This window comes from Anomaloglossus baeobatrachus, chromosome 1 (assembly GCF_048569485.1).
Source record: "Anomaloglossus baeobatrachus isolate aAnoBae1 chromosome 1, aAnoBae1.hap1, whole genome shotgun sequence".
Lineage (NCBI taxonomy): Eukaryota > Metazoa > Chordata > Amphibia > Anura > Aromobatidae > Anomaloglossus > Anomaloglossus baeobatrachus.
The window spans coordinates 441,444,639-441,457,976 of record NC_134353.1 but is presented as its reverse complement, the minus strand read 5'-3'; the positions used below and the strand labels follow the sequence as shown (position 1 = coordinate 441,457,976).

The 13,338-nt window shown below is 55.7% G+C and overlaps 1 protein-coding gene across 1 annotated transcript in view; it reads left to right on the top strand.

Annotated features, from left to right (window-relative positions):
* Positions 1-13,338, top strand: part of LOC142316860 (cartilage oligomeric matrix protein-like) — a 1,990,803-nt gene that overhangs the window by 555,928 nt on the left and 1,421,537 nt on the right. The window lies entirely within an intron of this gene.

Genomic DNA, 13,338 nt, shown 5'->3' with positions numbered 1-13,338 from the left:
ACACGACCGCCATCCACTGCGTCCCTGGAACCAGCTCCGCTCCGCCATAGCCGACTTCACCTGGACAGGGGACAATTCCAAGCGTCTTCCAGGTAGGAATGACCTCCCACCTCCTAATCCGGCCCTATATATACCCCCCCTACACTAGCAACCCCCTGACCAATTACATGGCCCCACAGCCCCATAACTCCACCTCCCACTTTTCCCGCACAAACTACCCTGCACCTTAACCCCTTGCTAACCCTCAGGCCTAGCATCCCTCCTCAGTCATGTTGCCCTCCCTTGAGCCCTTTCAGGGCAGGCGTCCGGGCTTTTCTTTAGGACAGGGGGCACCAAACACTCAGATACAAAGGCCTTACTGCTGCTGTATTCTCCTAAGGAGATTCTTTTATTACAGCCTGGATATTAGGACAGGGGGCACCAAACACTCAGATACAAAGGCCTTACTGCTGCTGTATTCTCCTAAGGAGATTTTTTTATTACAGCCTGGATATTAGGGCAGGGGGCACCAAACACTCAGATACAAAGGCCTTACTGCTGCTGTATTCTCCTAAGGAGATTCTTTATTACAGCCTGGATATTAGGGCAGAGGGCACCAAACACTCAGATACAAAGGCCTTACTGCTGCTGTATTCTCCTAAGGAGATTCTTTATCACTGGCAAATAGCAAAGAATTTACTTAGGAAAATACAGCCCCAGTGAGGCCTTTGTATTAGAGAATGCTGTGTTGCCCCCTGCCCTAACACACACCTGCTCTAAAGACCGAGGAGCCACCCGCCAAACACAACCCATGACCTCCGGGCCTTAACTCAGTGTAGCCGCCAGGCCAGGTGACTCGCCGCCTGCTGCCTTCCATCTTGAATCCTCCGCCACGCCCTGATGATGCCTGCCTTCTGCGCCTGCGGACGGAGGATTATATTCCTGACTAGCTGTTAGGGCTCATGCACCACGGGAGGCAGAAGGCTCACAGCACCACGGGAGGCAGGAGGCTCACAGCACCATGGGAGGCAGGAGGCTCACAGCACCACGGGAGGCAGGAGGCTCACAGCACCACGGGAGGCAGGAGGCTCACAGCACCACGGGAGGCAGGAGGCTCACAGCACCACGGGAGGCAGGAGGCTCACAGCACCATGGAAGGCAGAAGGCTCCCAGCACCACGGGAGGCAGAAGGCTCCCAGCACCACGGGAGGCAGAAGGCTCCCAGCACCACGGGAGGCAGAAGGCTCACAGCACCACAGGAGGCAGGAGGCTCACAGCACCACGGGAGGCAGGAGGCTCACAGCACCACAGGAGGCAGGAGGCTCACAGCACCACAGGAGGCAGGAGGCTCACAGCACCATGGGACGCAGGAGGCTCACAGCACCACAGGAGGCTCACAGCACCACAGGAGGCTCACAGCACTACAGGAGGCAGGAGGCTCACAGCACCACAGGAGGCTCACAGCACCACGGGAGGCAGGAGGCTTACAGCACCACGGGATGCAGGAGCCTCACAGCACCACGGGAGGCAGGAGGCTTACAGCACCACGGGAGGCAGGAGGCTCACAGCACCACAGGAGGCTCACAGCACCACAGGAGGCAGAAGGCTCAAAGCACCACGGGAGCCAGGACGCCCACAGGAGAGAGGCAGGAGGCCCACAGGAGAGAGGCAGGAGGCCCACAGGAGAGAGGCAGGAGGCCCACAGCAGAGGGAGGCTCACAGTAGAGGGAGACTCACAGTAGAGAGGCCAGGAGGCTCACAGGAGAGAGGCAGGAGGCCCACAGGAGAGAGGCAGGAGGCCCACAGGAGAGAGGCAGGAGGCCCACAGGAGAGAGGCAGGAGGCCCACAGGAGAGAGGCAGGAGGCCCACACGAGAGAGGCAGGAGGCCCACACGAGAGAGGCAGGAGGCCCACACGAGAGAGGCAGGAGGCCCACAGGAGAGAGGCAGGAGGCCCACAGGAGAGAGGCAGGAGGCTCACAGCAGAGGGAGGCTCACAGTAGAAAGGCCAAAAGGCTCACAGCAGAGGGAGGCTCACAGTAGAGAGGCCAGGAGGCTCACAGCAGAGGGAGGCTCACAGCAGAGAGGCCAAGTGACCACAGGCCAGAGGTACCCCACCCCTGATCTAGCTGAAGCAAGACAGGGGCTGGGGTCGGCAGGCAGCCACGGGCAGAGGTAAGCGCCCCCCCCGGGCAGAGATCAGTGTGTCCCCCCCCTTCCCCGGGCAGAGATCAGTGCGGGCCCCGGGCAGAGATCAGCGTCCCCGCCGGCGGAGGTCAGAGCGGGCCCCGAGCAGAGAGCAGCGCGGGCCCTGGGCAGAGAGCAGCGCGGGCCCCGGGCAGAGATCGGCGCCCCCCAGCAGAAATCAGTGGGCCCCCCGGCGATCGTCTTCGACTCACAACGCTTACCTGTCCCCGCTGGCTGCCGCGTCCTCGCCACCTCAGCCGCTGTAGCAGGAGTGTAATGAGGTCTCAGAGTGATGACCTCACCTCCTGCTGCACGGCCCAGCGATGACGCGCCCTGCTCTGTTCCACTGATCCTGCCTCCACTACAGCACATGGCTAATTTGCATGCTCCGCCCCTTCACATGCAACTTAGTCATGTCTGGTAGTGAAGCGACACCGCCGGGCCCCTCTGCTGCTGCTGCTGCTGTGACTGGACCCGGTGAAGAGACGGGGCCTGTCCTGCCTGAGGCTAAAGATAAGTATTTACCCCGGGTCTGGCCAGGCCCCCTCTCTTCACCGGGCCCCCTACACCAGGCACAGTAGTAATGCCCTGATGGCGGCCCTGGTGCCCAGTATGTTTCAGTGCTCATACATTGTGTCCAACTCGGGGATCTGGAGACATGTACACTGTAAATTAAAGGGGCACCTACTCACTACAGTAATGCCAGATATAAATGTTAAATGTGGTTTAGGCACATTGTGGGGCTCAGATGGAGGGAGGTATTTGCATTTGGGAGCACAGATTTTGCTAGATTTCTTTTTTAGGTGGGAGACATTGCATTTTTCCAGTTTCTTTTTGTTGCCCATAAGGTGAAAACCCCCTATTGACAGATGACAGACCTGTGTGGAGACTTTTTTTGTGTGGATTGAGTTTAAGCTTTTATTGGGAACATTTTTCATAAAATTATCAATCAAATGTATCCTGTCCTCTATGGTGAGTAGACTTAATAGGAGGAGACTTAATAGCTGTCTATAAATATCTCAAGGGCTGTGCACTGTAGAGGGATCAGCCCTATTCTCATTTACACAAGGACAGACTAGAAGCAATGGGATGAAAACTGAATGGGAGGAGACACAGATTAGATATTAGAAAAAAACTTTTTGACAGTGATAGTGATCAACAAATGGAACATTTTCCCAGAAGAGGTAGTGAGTTCCCCTTCAATGGAAGTCTTCATCAAAAAGAGACAGGACAGACATCTGTGTGGGATGATTTAGTGAATCCTGCTTTGAGCAGTTGGTTGGACCAGATAACCCAGAAGGTCCCTTCCAATTCTAACATTCTATGATTCTATGATTAAAATAACAATGGTCAGAATTGAAAAAAGTTGCCTGGTCAGGAAGGTTAAAACAGGCCTGGGGGTCTAATAAATTAAGATTAGTATTGTATTAGACCAGAAAATAAGTGAAAAAGCTCATGATATATTTAATTTTTGTCTACTTGGCCTGACTTACAGCTGCCACTTGGACTGAGCAGTGTGAGGTATTGGCACCATCAGGGAGAAGGGACATTGACACTCAGGCTAGTTGATTGGAGAAATATGTTAATTTATATTTCAACGTTTTCATCCAAATCTCCAAACAACTTGATTCAAATGAAACCTCGGAGGGATGTGTGTCGCCCTGGGCAAGCCAGGGGACACAGGTCACACACCACCACACCCCACACTCCAGGTAGGCACATCTGCTAACCTACAAATCCTTGTTGCCTTCCTCCAGGAGTCTGTTGATGCACACCAGGGGGTGGGCCAGGCGGTTGGCTCCGCCCACCAAGGAGCTCACAACTCTGGAGGCAGGAAGTAACCAGGCAGATTAGCCCGGGTAGGGCAAGAGTGCAGTCAGCTCAGGGACGAGCTTAAGTAAACAGCAAGTGAAAGTAAGGAAAGAAAAGGAGTAAAGGAGGAAAGCAAGAAGTGGTGACAGCGCAGAGAGAGTGCAAAGCCTGAGAGCCCAGCTGTGTGTAGGGCTAGAACAGCAAGGTCAGCGACGGCGGTGACTGTCCGGAGGGGGACCGTTTGGAAGTTCCTGGAAGGACCCCGTTGGCTGTGTGCCCGGTGGTCTGGAGCAGTGTTCCGAAGGACAGTCAGCACCAGGGCAGGGGCCTCTCGGACCCCGGCAAGGCTAGGAGTCGCCCAATTTGCCGAATCCGTCAGTGAAGGGGACGTAGATCCCCCAGCAACCAAGTCCCGATTGACGGCAACAGCCCGACCATTACAGGGGAGACACCGCCACCGCCAGGGCACCAGTTTCCCCAGGGCCAGCGCCTGCGGGCAAAGTGTAGAGCTCCTCCGGCCCAGATTGCAGTCGGGGAGCGGGTAACCGGAGGGAATCCACCGCTACCATCAGTCAACACAGGTGCAAGGAAGAGAGACGTCACCGTCACCTACCGGGAGTGCAGGTGCAGCCGTCTGTGGGACCGTCCTACCAGCCGTTTGGTTTACCGTACAAACTGTGTCCGTGTCTCAGGCTGAGTGAGTACCACAGTGCCGCAAGGCACAGCGCTGCCCCCGCGTCCCTGCGCCCTCCAGGCCCTACACTTTACATCTCTTCACCGGGCCCCGGGATCACCAACCCCTACCCACGGAGGGGCAACACAACACCTGGCTGCTCCCATCAACATCCCCGGGATCCCCATCCAAAGCAGCGGTGGTGCAATCACCACAACCGTGGGTGGCGTCACGAACTATAACAATCCCCACACCCAACAAACCCCTTTCACTCACGGGCGAGGAGTGCCGCTCGAGACACCCCGGGATCCGGCCCACAGCTCGAGCCACCACTGAGCAGCTGCCGGACCCGAGCAGAAGGGGTGAGCACGGTGACAACTTGGCGTCACGAACAGGATCTTACCGCTCTGCCGCCTGGTAGAGGTGCGCCTTGTTACCGCCGGAGGTATCCGGCAGAAAAATTTCAGAAGCCGCCATCTTTGGCGCGAAAAGTTCCCGCTCGAGCGTATTCTCGAGCAGTAGAGGCGCGAAGGCCAAAACCCCGCCCCGAGAGAGGAGGGGCCGGAAAGAGCTAAGGGGGACGGAAACAAGATGTCTGCGCCCGACGGAGCCGCTGGAGGAGCGGTGGTCGCAGCCGCAGCGGCACCCGCGGATGGGAATGGGCCTGCCCAGGTCCCGGCCGTACTGGCGGGAGGTGCCGCGGCCCCCACGCTTGCCCAGGTCATGCCGTTTTCCTTGCCCTATGCGCCCGGAGCTGCCTGGCTACCGCAGTATGACGGGAAACCGGATGCCTTACAGGCCTTCCGGAAAAAGCTTAACCCGTTGCTAGAGCTGTACCCCCTGACTGATAAGCAACGTGCAGCGATAGTGCTAGGCCAGTTAACCGGTGCGGCGGAGCAGGAAGCGGAGACCTGGGCCGAGGGGGACCGGCTCTCTGTAGCCACCATCTTCGAGAAGCTACAGACTGCCTTCGAGACCCGGACTGAAGCTGAGCTGAGGATGCAGTTTTACCAGTGCCGGCAACGAGCTGGGGATAGCATTCGGGACTATGCTCTACGTCTGCAGACCGCCCTCCGCACGCTGAAGCGGGTGAACTCTATTAATGAGGCGGATAGCAACAAGATGTTAGTGGAGCAATTTGCGCAGGGGATGAGGTCCCCTGAGGATCGTAAACAACTCCGGCTGTGGGCCCTGGAACACCCGGATGTGGACTTTGCTGTGTTAAAGGAGCGGGCTATCAAAGCACTACAGCCCCCAGCTGCTGAAGTTCTGGAACCTGTCCCGTGGCCCGCCGAGACAGCTCCCGTTGTGGCAGCCCCAGCCAAACCAACCTCCTTAATACCTGCAGCCTCGAGCAGCACCGTGGAAGAACTGGCAGCCCAGGTCCGTCGCCTGGACGGAGACCTTGCCAAAATCCTTGCTGCGCTACAACCACTGACCAGATCTCAGCCCCCAGCACAGATACAGCTTGCTGACAGTCCCGAAGATGTTCCCTGGATGCAGCGGAGAAGCGCTAACAACCCGCGGAGCAGACCTCCAATCTGCTACAAGTGCCGTAAGCCGGGCCATTATTACCGACAGTGCCCGTTAAACGAGCAACCCCTGGGGCCCCGGGCCAATCCTCAGGAGTAGAACACCGTGGCCCCCCGGACTGGCGAGACCGATATGTCGGGGCCCGCCCTATCATCCCTGTGGCTGTGGACGGCATACCAGTGATGGCTCTCTTGGACACTGGATCATAGGTAACGACCATACCGTACACGTTGTATCAGCGATATTGGGCCACAGACGAGCTGGCGCCTCCAGACAATAGTATAAATTTGATTGCCGCTAATGGACTTCCATTGACCCAGGTGGGGTATAAACAGGTGGCTATGACAGTGGGGCAAGCTGAACTGCAACACCAGGGTATGATTGTGATCATGAATGAGCCTAGTGATCATAACCCGAAAATAGTGCTGGGAACCAATGTGATGGAACACTGCATGGCTGATGTGTTGAACCTATTGCAACAGCTAGCCGCCACGGCGGCGGGGAGCCGGCAGAGGGCTGTGCAGCGTGAAATCCGTGCCCTGATGTACCGCCAGCATGTAAGCTCAACCGGAGGGGAGATTGGTGGAGTGAGAGTGATGGATGTTGCTCCATTGACTGTGCCCCCTAGGAGTGAGATGATGATCTGGTGTATGGCAGCAGTAGGGCCTCAGGGGCGTGACTACCCTGCGATGATGGAGCCCATGCCTTCCGAGCACTGGCCCACTGTAGTGGCCGCCCGAGGGGTGGTAGATGTGAAGAAAGGGAGAGTGCCTGTGAGAGTGTTGAACTGTGGGGAGGAAGAAGTCAGGCTCCCCCGGTATGCCACCATTGCCAAGCTGCTCACCCTAGACCCTCACACTATCCAGGAAGCCAGTCCATCCACACTCCCACCTACCACCAGCACTTACCCACCCCAGGGGGACACCAAGGAGTGGCACCAACAGCTACATGTGGGCACTGATGATACCCCTACACATCACAAGGCAGGGGTACACAGGGTGGTGCAGGAGTACGAACAGGTTTTCAGTAAGCACCCCCTAGACTTTGGGCAGATTAAGGGGGTCCAACACCACATTCCTACGGGAGAACATCCCCCTATCAAAGAGAGGTATAGACCTATTCCCCCTGCACATTACCAGTGTGCCAAAGATATGTTGAAGAATATGAAGGAGGCAGGGGTTATTCGGGACAGCTGTAGTCCCTGGGCCGCTCCGTTGGTACTGGTCAAGAAGAAGGATGGTACCATGCGGATGTGTGTGGACTACCGGAAGATCAACCAGATAACCCATAAAGATGCCTATCCGTTGCCTCGTATCGAAGAGTCTTTGGCTGCACTGAGAACTGCAAACTACTTCTCGACCCTTGACCTCACCAGCGGATACTGGCAAGTGGCCGTGGCCCCGGAGGACCGGGAGAAGACCGCCTTCACCACCCCGATGGGACTCTGCGAATTCAATAGCATGCCGTTTGGGCTGTGCAATGCCCCCGGGACTTTCCAACGGCTGATGGAGTGCTGTTTGGGACATTTAAACTTCGAGACCGTCCTGCTGTATTTGGATGATGTGATTGTTTATTCCCAGACGTATGAAGCCCATCTGGAGCACCTGGCCGAGGTGTTCGCGTCCCTTGCTAAGTACGGGATGAAGTTGAAGCCCTCAAAATGCCACCTGCTGAAACCCAGGGTGCAATATCTAGGGCATGTGGTGAGTGCGGATGGTGTCGCCCCCGACCCTGAGAAGATCACTGCTATCCAAAGCTGGCCGAGGCCCACTACCGTGAGGGAGGTAAGGCAGTTTTTGGGTCTGGTGGGGTACTATCGGCGCTTTATAACGGGGTACACGAAGATGGCCGCCCCCATGCAAGATCTCCTCGTGGGACAGACCAAAGGTGGTAGACCCGTCGGAGCCCCACTGTCGTGGGAGGACAAGCATGAGGAGTCCTTTTGCCAGTTGAAGGCGGCCCTGACCGGAGAAGAGGTCCTGGCGTACCCTGACTACGGGCGCCCATTCATCCTCCACACGGACGCCAGTAATGTGGGGCTAGGAGCGGTCCTCTCCCAGGTCCAGGATGGAAAGGAGAAGGTGATCGCCTACGCCAGCCGAAAACTCCGTCCGACTGAAAGGAACCCTGAGAACTATAGCTCTTTCAAGCTCGAGCTACTGGCGTTGGTGTGGGCTATCACGGAGCGGTTCCGTCACTATTTGGCGGCAGCAAAATTCACCGCATTCACGGACAACAATCCGCTGACTCACCTGAACACGGCCAAGTTGGGCGCGCTGGAGCAGCGGTGGGTAGCCCGGTTAGCCAACTATGATTTCACCATAAAGTACCGAGCTGGTCGTGTCAACATCAATGCAGATGCACTCTCCCGGATGCCCCATTTGTCAGAAGAGGGGTGCGAGGATGACGACCTCGAGGAGATTGAGTTGCCTGCGTTTCACCAGCCGCCTCCTGAGAGGGTACAAGTATGTCAGCAAAGGGTGGATCTGGACCCGCGGCCCAGTCAAGAGTGGCAGGACGCCCAGGACCAAGCGCCGGCTGTCTGCCTTGTCAAGACTCTGGTGGAACAAGGCGCCATGGGAATGGACCCTAGCGCTCCAGCCGAAGCCCAACGCTTGTGGAAAGAACGAAAACGGCTCTACCTACACCAAGGGAGGCTGTGCCGTGAGCTGATCAACCCAAAGACCCATGAGAAAATATGCCAGTTGATCGTTCCTCAAGCTGAGGTCGCTACTGTCCTGCGGGCATACCATGATGGTGCTGGCCACTTCGGGTGGAAAAAGCTGGAGATGCTGTTGAGGGAGCGGTTTTATTGGAGTGGGATGCGGGAATCGGTGGAAGCCTGGTGCCGAGAGTGCGGTCCTTGTACACTGAGGAGAAAGGACGAGACTAGCCAGAGGGCACCATTACATCCCATCGTTACCCATCAGCCGCTGGAACTGGTCGCCCTGGACCATGTCAAGCTCACCCCTAGCCGAAGTGGGTACACCTACGCACTGACCATGGTAGACCACTACTCAAGATTTATGGTGGTAGTCCCCGTTAAGGACCTAACTGGTCGAACAGCTGCTCGAGCGTTCCAGGCTTATTTCTGCCGACCCCATGGGTACCCCGAGAAGGTGCTGACAGACCAAGGTCCGGCTTTTGAAGCAGAAGTGTTTCACGAATTCTGCCAGTTGTACGGCTGCAAGAAGATCCGGACTACTCCGTACCACGCCCAAACCAACGGCATGTGCGAGAAAATGAATCACTTGGTCCTGGGGCTCCTCAAGACGCTGCCGCTGGAAGAACGGAACATGTGGCCGGAAAAGTTGCCCGACTTGGTCGACATGTACAATAATATCCCGTCCAGCTCGACGAAGTGCACCCCAGCGTATCTGATGAGGGCCCGGCCTGGCCGCCTGCCGGTGGATCTGGAGATGGGGTTGGAGGCCCCGGAAGCACTCCCTTCAACGGCAGAGTGGGAAAGTCAGAGGAGGGCACAGTACCGGCAAATACAGGAGTATGTGGAGAAAAACCTCAGTCGAAGTTGAGAACAGCAAGAGCACCGGTTCAATCAGAAGGCGCCCGCAGGTCCTTTCCAGCCAGGAGATGTGGTGCTGAAACGGAAGAGAAAAGCCCACAAGCTGGATGATCAGTGGGAGCAGGTCCCTTACGTCATACAACCCACAGCATGGGAAGATGGGAATACTTACCAGATCAGTCGTGACCAAGGGGGCACCCTGGCCACTGTTTCCCGAGACCATCTAAAAAAATGCCCCCCAGCGTTGAAGGCAGAGGCTGAAGTACCGGTTCCTCCACCCGTGGAGAAGGCAGCAGAGGTAATCCACACTGTAATGGGTGACTTCCCAGCAAACTGGCCTACACAGAACGGCGCGGTGATACTTCCAGTGATACTGTTCCCACAACCCGTGGATGAAGAAGTAGTGGAAGCGGTTAACCGTGAGCCAGAACCAGTGCCAGTGCCCAGGGATGAACCTGTACCCAGCCCCCCTATACCTCCGCCTGCCCCACACTATAGCAGGGAGGAGGAACCAATTGTTCCCTCTACCCCACTGTCTAGCAACACTGACACCGGGCCCCGAAGGTCCACCCGTTCCAACCTAGGTAGACCCCCACTTAGGTACAGGGAGACTGTTCTATGAGTAAAAGGGGTCCGCAAATGTGAAGGAGTGGTTGTTGGTAGTTGTCTGTTTCAAAAAGTTTGAGAGTTCTGCAATGATGATGAAAATGATCCGAAGAAGTCACCTGATTTATTTTGTTGATTTGCAACCGGCTGGAGCCGGCACCGTTGTCCCCGTGGGGACCGTTAAAAGTTTATTGCATGGGAACTAGCCATGGACAAGCCCGTGAACTCTGCAGGGCAACCACAAACGTTAGTGGCTTGTAAAAATGTTGGGTACCGTTACCGTTTCCGCAGGCCGCCTCCAGAGAGGCAGGTTGGAGGGAGGGCCCTGAGCAGAGCAGGCCAGGGCCCAGCCACCAAAGGAACCGGTGGCTACCCTCTGGAGGGAAGGACAGATCCCGCTCGGGTACCGTGTGCTGGACTGTGGGTCAAGGGGTGCTGCCTGGGTTTTAGGGGCAGCATCAGGGCCAGGTTACTTGGGTGGGAGAGAGCGGAAACCGTAACCGTATACCGTTGAAACGTTAAAAGTAAATGTGCCTCCCGTCTTGGGAAGAGTTTATTAAAAATGTTATGCATGTTTGTTTAACCCTGTTATCCCCTTTTTACAGAAAAATAAAACCGGTGTAGGACGGCAGCCCGCGGACGGTCTGCATTTTGCTAAGGGGGAATGTGTCGCCCTGGGCAAGCCAGGGGACACAGGTCACACACCACCACACCCCACACTCCAGGTAGGCACATCTGCTAACCTACAAATCCTTGTTGCCTTCCTCCAGGAGTCTGTTGATGCACACCAGGGGGTGGGCCAGGCGGTTGGCTCCGCCCACCAAGGAGCTCACAACTCTGGAGGCAGGAAGTAACCAGGCAGATTAGCCCGGGTAGGGCAAGAGTGCAGTCAGCTCAGGGACGAGCTTAAGTAAACAGCAAGTGAAAGTAAGGAAAGAAAAGGAGTAAAGGAGGAAAGCAAGAAGTGGTGACAGCGCAGAGAGAGTGCAAAGCCTGAGAGCCCAGCTGTGTGTAGGGCTAGAACAGCAAGGTCAGTGACGGCGGTGACTGTCCGGAGGGGGACCGTTTGGAAGTTCCTGGAAGGACCCCGTTGGCTGTGTGCCCGGTGGTCTGGAGCAGTGTTCCGAAGGACAGTCAGCACCAGGGCAGGGGCCTCTCGGACCCCGGCAAGGCTAGGAGTCGCCCAATTTGCCGAATCCGTCAGTGAAGGGGACGTAGATCCCCCAGCAACCAAGTCCCGATTGACGGCAACAGCCCGACCATTACAGGGGAGACACCGCCACCGCCAGGGCACCAGTTTCCCCAGGGCCAGCGCCTGCGGGCAAAGTGTAGAGCTCCTCCGGCCCAGATTGCAGTCGGGGAGCGGGTAACCGGAGGGAATCCACCGCTACCATCAGTCAACACAGGTGCAAGGAATAGAGACGTCACCATCACCTACCGGGAGTGCAGGTGCAGCCGTCTGTGGGACCGTCCTACCAGCCGTTTGGTTTACCGTACAAACTGTGTCCGTGTCTCAGGCTGAGTGAGTACCACAGTGCCGCAAGGCACAGCGCTGCCCCCGCGTCCCTGCGCCCTCCAGGCCCTACACTTTACATCTCTTCACCGGGCCCCGGGATCACCAACCCCTACCCACGGAGGGGCAACACAACACCTGGCTGCTCCCATCACCATCCCCGGGATCCCCATCCAAAGCAGCGGTGGTGCAATCACCACAACCGTGGGTGGCGTCACGAACTATAACAATCCCCACACCCAACAAACCCCTTTCACTCACGGGCGAGGAGTGCCGCTCGAGACACCCCGGGATCCGGCCCACAGCTCGAGCCACCACTGAGCAGCTGCCGGACCCGAGCAGAAGGGGTGAGCGCGGTGTGCTGACACCCTCCTCCCCGCCCGCGACAGATGCATTCAATGTAAGGAGGCAGCATAGTTACTTTGGACTCCATCTGGCCTCTGTTCAGTGGTGTCTTTTTTAGCAGTGTACAAACCTCTGGCCGACTGCGCTTTTATGCACCACTGAAATTACACCGCTGTACCATAGGACAGACTGAGAGAAAGACCTCGTTATAGTGAATGTTCCATCATGGATTCTGTCTGAATTACATATTTCAGAGATATACATGTTATCCTTGATGTAAGTGACAACATAGAGCACAGGAAAATTGTGAGCTTAGGCTACTTTCACACATCCGGTTTTTGCTCTGCGGCACAATACGGCGCTCTGCAGAAAAACCGCAACAGTTTTTTTTTTGCCGCCGGTTGCGGTTTTTTTTGCATAGACTTACATTAGTGCCGTATTGTGCCGCATGGGCTTGCGTTCGGTCCGGTTTTTGCCGCATGCGGCAGATTTAGCCGATGCCGCGGCCGGATGGAACGTTGCCTGGAACGTTTTTTGCTCCGGCAAAAAAAACGCATCGCGCCGCATCCGGCGTCCATAGGCATGCATTGAAAAATGCGATGTAGAAAAAAACGCATCCGGCCGCCGCATGCGGTTTCTTCCACTGCGCATTCCCAGTAGCATGCCGCAACCGGAAAAAAACGGACGGGCCCCATGTAAAAACGTATGCAAAAGATGCGGTGTTTTCGCCGCATCCGTTGCATAGGTTTCACAGCCGGATTGAGCCACACTGCTCAAACCGGATGTGTGAAAGTAGCCTAAGCCTTATAGTGATCTTTGGGAGTTAGAATAAATAAATCAATAGCTGTTATATTTATTTATTTATTTGCCTTATGGTAAAACTGATTAGGCAGTTTTATTCTTCGGGTCAGTACGATTACAGTGATAGCATATTTATATAGTTTTTTTTTTTTACAGTACGTTTGGCTACTATCACACACTAAAAAATGTTGTTTTTTTTTAAAAAAAGATTTTGTATCACCATAATTTGAGAGCTATAATTTTCTATATTTCTAACAATAGGTATAAATACGCATATAAGAAATTACCTATATGTATAAAATGGGCATTTAATTTAATATTTATGAAAATAAGGTTACAATGTTACAATGCGATAATTATATTACAG